General features: G+C 39.2%; 1 pseudogene across 1 annotated transcript; it reads left to right on the top strand.

The window, feature by feature from the left end:
* The first annotated feature begins 5840 nt into the window (after positions 1-5840).
* Positions 5841-8000, top strand: LOC145137435 (NAC domain-containing protein 17-like; annotated as a pseudogene). The gene is made up of 3 exons (XR_013721064.1): positions 5841-6196; positions 6367-7299; positions 7621-8000. The product of XR_013721064.1 is annotated as an NAC domain-containing protein 17-like (transcript).
* The last annotated feature ends 1579 nt before the right edge of the window (positions 8001-9579 follow it).

The following is a 9579-nucleotide window of genomic DNA, read 5'->3' as shown; positions in this document are numbered from 1 at the left end:
CCTTAAAACCTCGCAAACAAAACCCAAAATCCATAAAAGGTCGAGATATCCAATTACGATTATGCCCTTGGCCTCCGAAGACACAATCAAACACTTGGATCACTTATACTATGACACCCACATCTGAATTGGGCCAAATCCTTCCTTTCCCAAGGACATAAGCCTCATGGCAAATGATGATTGGGCCACAACCCCGAGCAATAAAGCAAATTAGAAACCGAGTGTTACAACTCTCCCCCACTTAAATTAGATTTCGTCCTCGAAATCGCTCCTTGCTAACACCCATAACAAAACAAACAACCTGAGGAACGCAAACAAAAATTATGCGTATAAGTCAACCTTCCCAATATAAACGAAACCCAAACCAAAACTTCCACCCTGAAGAAAACAAACCTTAGCTTCCGCAAAACCACTTCTACCTTTCCGATATCTGAAACCTATAATGGTATGACTCCCTAACAGACCGCCTACGTTGAAATATTACCATGTCAAAACCTCGTCAAATGACTGACCAAACATAATACTTACAACCCTGATTATCTTGATGCAACCTACGAAAACAAAGCCACTGACCATAAACAACTGCATAACACTTTTACTTGACAAAAGGCTCAGATAATCCTTCGAGTAGAAGATTCATCCCTGTAACGGTTAGACTCAAACGAGAGCTGCACAACAGGGTCAAATCAATTAATCTGAGATTATTTAATCCAACTGCAAATGAATTAGCACTTTCGATCCACAATCTACTCCACACACATGAATCTCCAATCAGTATTACTGCCCGAAGCATCACGCTGACTCTTATCTGCTTTCCAAGGTAACCGAGACCTCCCTGGTCCCAACTTATTTGTCAACCATCTGAAATACCGGACTCCCGCACGGTTGCTGAGCCAAAAAACACTCACATAGTCGCCCCACGCGACTTCCGTAAGACAACCTCGACTGATAATTATTACCCTAACCGTTACGACACCAACCCGATGCTAAACCAAATGCTATAGGACCAATTGCAGTCTTACCTCGTACCCGGTCTCCCTTGACCGGCCAGATCCTGATTCCAGACATGTCGTGGTCCTTCCACAGCCTTGCGTACAGGCCCCCTTTGGCCTAAACCACCTGAAGAAATCTGTGAGCAAATCACCGATTTGCCACAATCTCACTGCTGAGTAGGGACCGGTGAATTCTACGGACCACCCCGCAGTCTTACAACACTCCCACACTAACTGACCACTAGTGAATGCTACGGGGCACCCCGCAGTCTTATCCATAGACCATTTCTCGTTGGCTGCTATGAAATGCGTACTCTTAGTGAAGCGATCAACGACCACCCAAATCATGTCGTGACCGTTCCTTGTTCTGGGCAGTTTAGTCACAAAATCCATGTGATATGTTCCCATTTACCCATGGGTACAGGCAAAGGTTCTAAACTCCCATACGGTTTCTGATGTTGTGCCTTAACCCTAGCACATGTTACACACTCGGCCACATACTTTAGCAACATCGAGCTTCATCGTCGGCTACCAGTAATAGGGTTTTAGATCCCTATACATTTTCGTACTGCCGGGATGAATCGAGTACATGGTCTTGTGAGCTTCTTCCATCAGAAGACCTCTTACTCTTCCCATCCTAGGTACCCAAATCCTACCTTTGAATACCTTCAGTCTTTGACCGTTTGTATCAAACACCAACGTTTTATCCCAAACGTTCCTCCTTTCGGTCATTTTTCTCTAAAGCTTCCTCCTGAGCTTTCTTTTATACTTCCCATTTGTAGAGACAACTTCAATTCTCAACGCTCTTGGCCTCTTCCTTTCAAGATTCACCTTCCGACTGAGAGCATTAGCAACAATACTTGCTTTACCAGGGTGATAAAGTATCTCACAGTCGTAGTCCTTGAGTAACTCTAGCCAGCGCCGTTGCCTCAATGCATACACTATTACTTCATCCCTTTGGGTCAGAATACAACCTAACCCAACTTCTTTAACAACGAACGCGATACTTCTATTGATCGCTTTGATCAGCCTTTACTTCAATTCGGCTTAAGTCAACTGCTACATCGAACTTGGTTCTCTGAACCACATAACAAACTCATCGTAGTCGGACTCAATTTGATATGACCACTAGGGTCGGAATAACAATCATCTTCTTAGTCATTACCGAAACGATGGTAACGACAGACTAGAATAAGATGAAATCAATTACGAGTTCCTTGTGACTTTCCCTGATCCAAGTGTGAGTCCTGTGCTTCCAGTAGTATAGATCTCTACTACTATTCACACCTACTCATACTCGTCCCAAGTACTGTCTCGCAGTCCCAAAGTCCTAAAATCACAAAACAATTTAACACATACGAATGTGTCCAATTAATCATAAAAATTTCCTAGACTCTACTAGGACTTCTTTCATGCGTATCTTCAGTCATCAATTCTACTTCAACTTGGTTGGTGATGGAAATTCCAAATGATGGGACAACTTCAAGAATTACACCAACCATTCATCATCCTGCCAATCGGAGGTGTACTTCAGACGTACCGTATCCCTCTAAACGTTTCGTTATTTTATTAGACATATTCTAAAGGCAAGATACCACTCTTATGACATCTTCTGATAGGTATCATTCACTATCATAAGCTTTTTATTTCCTCCATCTACTCAATTCTCTACGAGTCTTCACCATAATGTTTTGTACACCCAAGCAGACATTCGGTGTACTGGGCGAGAATTTAAGATAAGAAAGCTTTATTTACGATAGGCGTATAAATCTCCTTGTCACTCCGAAACGTTTACATGTTAGTTCTAATCTCGTAATCATACGCTTAGAATCCTACACACATAAAGTTTCCAGATCCGGTCGGCAACAAACCATAGATCCGAACAAATAGTGGCATATATGGCAAACATATAACATTTAGCACATAAGGGCATTTTAGGCATCTTTCCTGAAATAAACTAGTGCTCGTGTCTAAAATATGGTAGACACTCATCTCACAATCATCACTTAGCATTCTAAGTTTAAGTCTAGAAATCCTACAAATTCCTAATTCGCTTAAACTAATGCTCTGATACCAACTGTGACAACCCCTAATTTCTCGGCCAGAAAAGACCGATTTCGTTTATGTTTTTTAAAATAAAATCAGAGTAATCCTTTTAAAAGGGTGTTGCGGAATTTGCTCCCATAAAAACATGATAATTATATTATCAAATCATTTCTGAAGAAATGTATTTTATTCACTTAAACCATTGGGGTGTCATCGTCAATACAGAAACATAAGCATAAACAGAACTTACACTCACTTACACTAGTTATCTACATCTCTTTTAATCTCTCAGTGTAAAGTAACTTCGTATCGATACCTGTGATACAAACAAACTGAGTGGGTCAGGCTTGGGAGCCTGGTGAGCATATAGGGTTTTCAACCCACAATAAATAATTTATTATGCTTAAACATCAAACAATCAACCCAATTACCCAATCCCCATTATCTTATTTATTTCTTAAGGATTTACCCTAAGAATCAAATCTCACTTATTCCTAAGGATTCATCCTAAGGAATAGGCACGAAGTCCATCGCTGCCCAAGGTTTATACTACAAGCACTAACAAACGTCGATCAAGAATCGACTATCCTTCATCCAATCATTCCTCATGATTGACCTAAGGAATTTATCCAAAGTCCATTGCTACCAAGGTTCATACAACAGGCACTACGTCACATAGTCGCCAGGGTTTATACAATAGGCACTACGTCTCATAGTCGCCAGGGTTTATACAATAGGCACTACGTCTCATAGTCGCCAGGGTTTATACAATAGGCACTACGTCTCATAGTCGCCAAGGTTTATACAATAGGCATTACGTCTCATAGTCGCCAGGGTTTATCTAATAGGCACTACGTCTCATAGTCGCCAGGGTTTATCTAATAGGCACGAAGTCACATCGTCGCCAAGGTTTATACAACAGGCACTAAGTCCATAGCTGCCAACATACTAAATCCGTAGCTACCAACGTACATCTATACTGTACAAAATTCATAGCTACCAACGTACATCTATACTGTACTTTTATCCCTCATACTTTATCTACCCATGTTTTACCCAACATATTCGAAGATAAAATATATATACATTTTAAATCATTTTAAACATGTATAAAACATTCATTCAAAACCCATCTCGAATAAACAAACAACATATATACACATAGCATGTATTTTATATAAAATACTTCATATCTATGTGTAAGATGAGAGTGACTACACACTCACCTGATTTAATGAAAATCGGGCAGCAATTCGTTTCCTAAAACGATCGTTTCTAATAAAACCGGGAGTTTTATTGAGAAACCAGGCTCTGCGAGGGTCGGGCTTCGAAACCGAAAAAATAAATTTTTCCGGGCCTTCGGGCACTCCGGGACGTGTTCCGGGCGTTGGAAATGATCTCGGGGCATCGGGGGAAGCGAAAATGGCTAAAATATTGAAAAACGGGTGAAAAATGACAAATTTGGAATTTCCCCCGGAATATCTCGCATGGCTTCTATTTATAGGGGTCAGCTTGCGAGGGTTCGGTCGAGAAGGAAGAGTCAGCGAAGGCAGGTGGCATCCGCGGAGCGAGGCCAGGTGGCGGGTGCGAGCTTCGGACACGCGAAGGGCACGCGGCGCCTTCGGATTGGGCCAACGAAGCTCGGATGATGAGTCAGAAGCGAGGCGCCTCGGAAGATCATTGGACCGCACCCTCGGTCAAATCAGCAAGCGACACGCGTGTTGCGCACGGGCTATGCATGCGAGGATCGCGTGGCCAGCACCATTCCTTGCGAATTTTCTCGAAAATTGTGCCCATTCTTGTAAAATCCATAACTTTCTCATACGGGTTCCGTTTTTGACGTTCTTTATATGCACGAGTAGGTAAAATTACGCTCTACAACTTTCGTTTAGACTTCGTTGGCTAATTTTGAATTTAATTTTTAAATTATTATTTTTAACAGACCGGGACAGGAAATCCGTTAAAAATTCATAACTTCTTCATCCGACGTCCGTTTTCGTCAGACTTTTTACCGTTGTGCTATAAATGACGAGACCTTCGATTCTCGTTTAGGTCGTGTCGTCTAAAAATCTCTCGATCTAAAATTCGAGTTTTTAGCTGTCTACTGCTAAGCTGAAACTTCGAAAAATCATAACTTCCCTATACGAAGTCAGATTTGAGCGTTCTTTTTATACCTACTCTCGGTTTAACGAACACTACGAGTTTCGTTTAAATCACTAAGGCTAAAAAGTAGTTTATCAAAAACTCACTTTTTACGACATTTGGCACCGTGCCGGTTTATCGTGAAACTTCGACAGGTCATAACTTCTTCGTTATAACTCGGATTTCGGTATTCTTTATATATCCGTAATCCTTGTCACGCCCACCACAAGTTTCTTAATAGATATTGACTTTATCTAATATTTAATTTTGACGCTCATTTTTATTTTTAATTAATTAAACCCTAATAATTAAGCATAAAACACATAATTCACATAATATTTATATAATTCATTTTCATTTCTTCTAAATGAGTTACAAAGGTTAACCAAAACCATTATGTCAATATTAATGCCTAGCCTAGAAATACGAGCGTTACAGAGAGTATCCCGAAAAGTAATTGTGTGTGTGTGTTTTTTTATTAAGAAAAACGAAATATAGATTTTCTTGGATTAATCATTTTCTGGATTTTCATATTACAAATTTTATTAAAATAAGTCAATAGTTACGACTTTGAAAAAAAAAAGAGAAAAAAATAAAACAAAATATACCCGCAATTTAAGTTGAAAGCGCAGCCTATATAAACTTGATCCAATAAACGCCAATACCCAAATCTCACCGAGTCCACCCATTCGGGGACTCGATTCTTCCTCTACACGCTTCGCTTCCATCTCTCAAACCCTAGGGTTTATGTTTTCAACTTCAATCAATCACAAACACTACTTCACTCACAAATCTTTCCACCAAATTCATGGGTTCTGAATCAATCGCAGCAGTCACTGTTTCCAAGTCATCATCGTCCTCCGGTGAAAAGTGCTTCCCTCCTGGTTTCCGGTTCCATCCGACCGATGAGGAGCTGATTCTGTATTATCTGAAAAAGAAAATCTGCGGTCGATCACTCAAGCTTGATATCATCGGCGAAATTGATGTTTGTAAATGGGAACCAGAAGAGTTGCCAGGTATATACATACACTCTTGTACTTTATTATACTCGTCGTTTGCTGTTTATTGATATCACGAATTGGTTTTTAGATTTCTTTGATTCTGTAATCACCAAGTTCTGTTTCTTCTTCTGAGTTTTGGAATGGTTAATCATTCGTTACTTATCGTACCTAATTTCCAAATGCAGGTAAAGCTAAATGGAAAACCGGCGACAGGCAGTGGTTCTTTTTTACTCATCGCGATAAGAAGTATTCTAATGGAGGAAGATCAAACAGGGGGACAAAACACGGTTATTGGAAAGCCACCGGAAAGGATCGTCTCATTAAGCACTACTCACGCACAGTCGGATTAAAGAAAACTCTCGTTTTTTATGAAGGCCGTGCACCCTCTGGTAAACGCACAGATTGGGTGATGCACGAGTACTCCATGGAAGAAGAGGAGCTCAAGAGATGCAAGAATGTACAAGAACACTACACCCTGTGCAAAGTATTTAAGAAAAGTGGACTAGGTCCCAAGAATGGTGAGCAGTATGGTGCTCCCTTTGTTGAAGAAGAATGGAGCGATGATGATAACTGTTTAGATGTTGAATCACTTCTTGTGAAGAACATCAATACTTCAGTCAATCAGCCTAAGTTAACTAGTGAACCTGAGATTGTTGAACCACTGGCTCATCATAATCCAGTCAACAGTGCAAATAACCCGAGCCATGTACAGTTGGAGGTGCACCCTGGTTCTGATTTGGCTCAGTCAGCAAAAGAACCATCAGTGATCACTTGTGTGGAGGAGGTGCCTCTGCCATTGCCACAGCCTTTGGTGGTCGATGAAGATTTTCTTGAACTGGATGATCTACAAGGTCCACAACCATCTTTTCAAAACTCAATGTTTGATGATTTTCAGTTTGGTGGTGTTGATGAGTTTTGTGCACTTGAGTTCTACAATAATGCAAACGAGTTCAACGAAGTGAATCCTTTCAAAAGTCAACCATTTTACACGAGTAATCTTGATTTTGGAATAGAAAACTCTGGTCTACATTCATATTCAAATGATTACAATTCTAGCCTCTGGACACACAACCAAGAAACTGAAGACTCAACTGATGTCACCATTTTTGCTCCTTCAGGTACTGAATTTGCTCCAAACTATGGAGGCGACACATTCTGATATACAAGGGTTGTTTATCAATCATTGACAGTGTTTGACATTGAAATGTAAATAAATTACGATTTTAGCCTTTCTTAGTGTACAGTGTTTACATTTGGCTAACATTTTGGGGCTCTTGATCAGATGGAAAATGGTGAGAACTCTCAAGCCCAACTGTGAACAGGGGAGAGTTTGAGCCAAACATTCAAGAGTTCATTGCCATCAGTGTGGTATTAGTATGATGTAAACTGTTAGCTGATATGCAAGTTCTTTTTGTCGTTTGTTTGTTTATTTTCTCTAGGTATAAATGACAAGTCTGGAATACCCGATTCCGGTGTGAATCAGAATCAGAAAACCGGAGAAGATGATGGTGGGACGGATTCCTGGTTTTCTTCTGCCATCAGTCTGGCATTGGCATTGGAGAGCAAAGCTCTTACGAATAAGACGTTTGATCTTATTCCTAGTTTTGGTAGAATCAGCAATGCCGATGGTGCTGTTACTCTTGTGACTAGAAGGGTAAAAAGGTCATTGAGACCAAAGGGTATTTGTTTATTTTTCTGTTCTTGGAGTGTTGTTTGCTATATTATGTGTATTTTTAGGGACATCTATCGAGTTACTAGCAAGATGCATATTGTGAAACATTCATATGGTTTGGATGAAGGTGGAGAATCTTATTATAAATCATGGGGTGAAGTATGTAAATGTGAATAAGAAACAGAAATAGAACATTAGTTGATTTTGGAAGGATTAAAATTCCTTAGGAAAAGATAAATGAAGTAAACCGAATGTCTGTCTATAAGGCTGGAGGGAGTGGTGCCAAGCTTGCCATTTTGTTGGGGCGGGAGGTGCCATGCTAATTTTTTTTCCTAAACTAATTAATATTACAATTTAAAATCTCAAACAAATTATTTTTATAAAACCTAAAATTTCATTAAACTAGAAAATAAAATTAGAACACCAAAAAAAATCAACATAGAATTTTAAATTACAAAACCTAAAAATTTAATATACAATTATATTTAAATAACGAAAAGAAATCAAACACTTGAAATTGAAAAAAACACACCATACTTCAAATTAAGCTAACACACAATACAATTAAAATTTAAAACACACAACCCATTAGAAATTAGAAGACAACGAGCTTAGTGAATGTTATTTGTCGCACCGCCTTACAATTTGTCAAAACTCAACAAGACGGAAAGATTTGTCCGTTTCTTGGCGGAAAGCCTCGAGAGCATTTACTAATAAAGTATTTTCAGTTTCTCCTTGCTCTGTTTCATGCATCACCTTATGAAACATATTGTTAAACCGAATTAAAACTGCGTTTGCATGTCTCAATTTGGAGAAGATTTGATCTTTACTTCGAGGTGGAACTGATTTGCGGTTGTATTTTTTTGGCGACTTTCCTCCAGAAAGTAGGCGTAATGACGTTAATGTTGATTGAGTCTTCTGTTTCATCAACCAATGAACGAGCTAATATGATATCTTCATCACGAGTAATTTTTTTGGCTATGACGTTTTGAAGAAGATGGAAAATAAGAAGATTAGAAGAGTTGAATTAAAGAGATTTGAATGTGGTGAAGAATGAAGAAGGATGTTGTTATTTATAGTTTTAAAGTTTGAAAATTTAAAAAAAAAACGATTATATTTTGATAAAGGGTATTTTTTTTTGAAAATAAGATATTTTTTGAAATTGTAAAATTTAATTAAATGGTAAATAAAAAAGAAACAAATCTCTCTCTCTCTCTCTCACACACATGCGCCTACCTACCTAAAATGCCCACCGAACTTGGTATGACGAGTTGGTGGCGCGGTGTTCACCGAAGCCAACTCGGACATGCCGAGTGTTGCCACGGTCCACTCCGTTGAGCTTAATACTTAAGAAGTAAGTGTCGAAGCTTATGTATAGAAATGAGTACGAAGCTTAATAAGAAGATAATAACTTTTGAATTTATCACTCTAAAATTAACTATTTTGAAGTTTTAATTCACTTAGGGCGTGTTCGGCACGAAGCGTTTGAGAGCTTCTAACTTCTAGGGTTTGACAAAACGCTCCGTTTCAAACAGAAAGTCTCGTTTGGCACAACGAGCTTCTAGCATTTACTTTAAACAAAATGCTACAAATCTAAATGCTACTTCACGTAGCGTTTGACAAAACGCTACCAACTAGAAGCCACCCGCTACTCGCTACAAGCTACCCTCTACCATCTATTTTTGCCGAACACGCCCTTAGTGAAAATTCGAAGAAAAGTACGTGA

The sequence above is a fragment of the Lactuca virosa genome, chromosome 9 (genome assembly GCF_052849685.1).
Source record: "Lactuca virosa cultivar CGN04683 chromosome 9, Lactuca_virosa_CGN04683_v6, whole genome shotgun sequence".
Taxonomy (NCBI): domain Eukaryota; kingdom Viridiplantae; phylum Streptophyta; class Magnoliopsida; order Asterales; family Asteraceae; genus Lactuca; species Lactuca virosa.
This window is presented reverse-complemented; position numbering and strand designations above follow the sequence as displayed.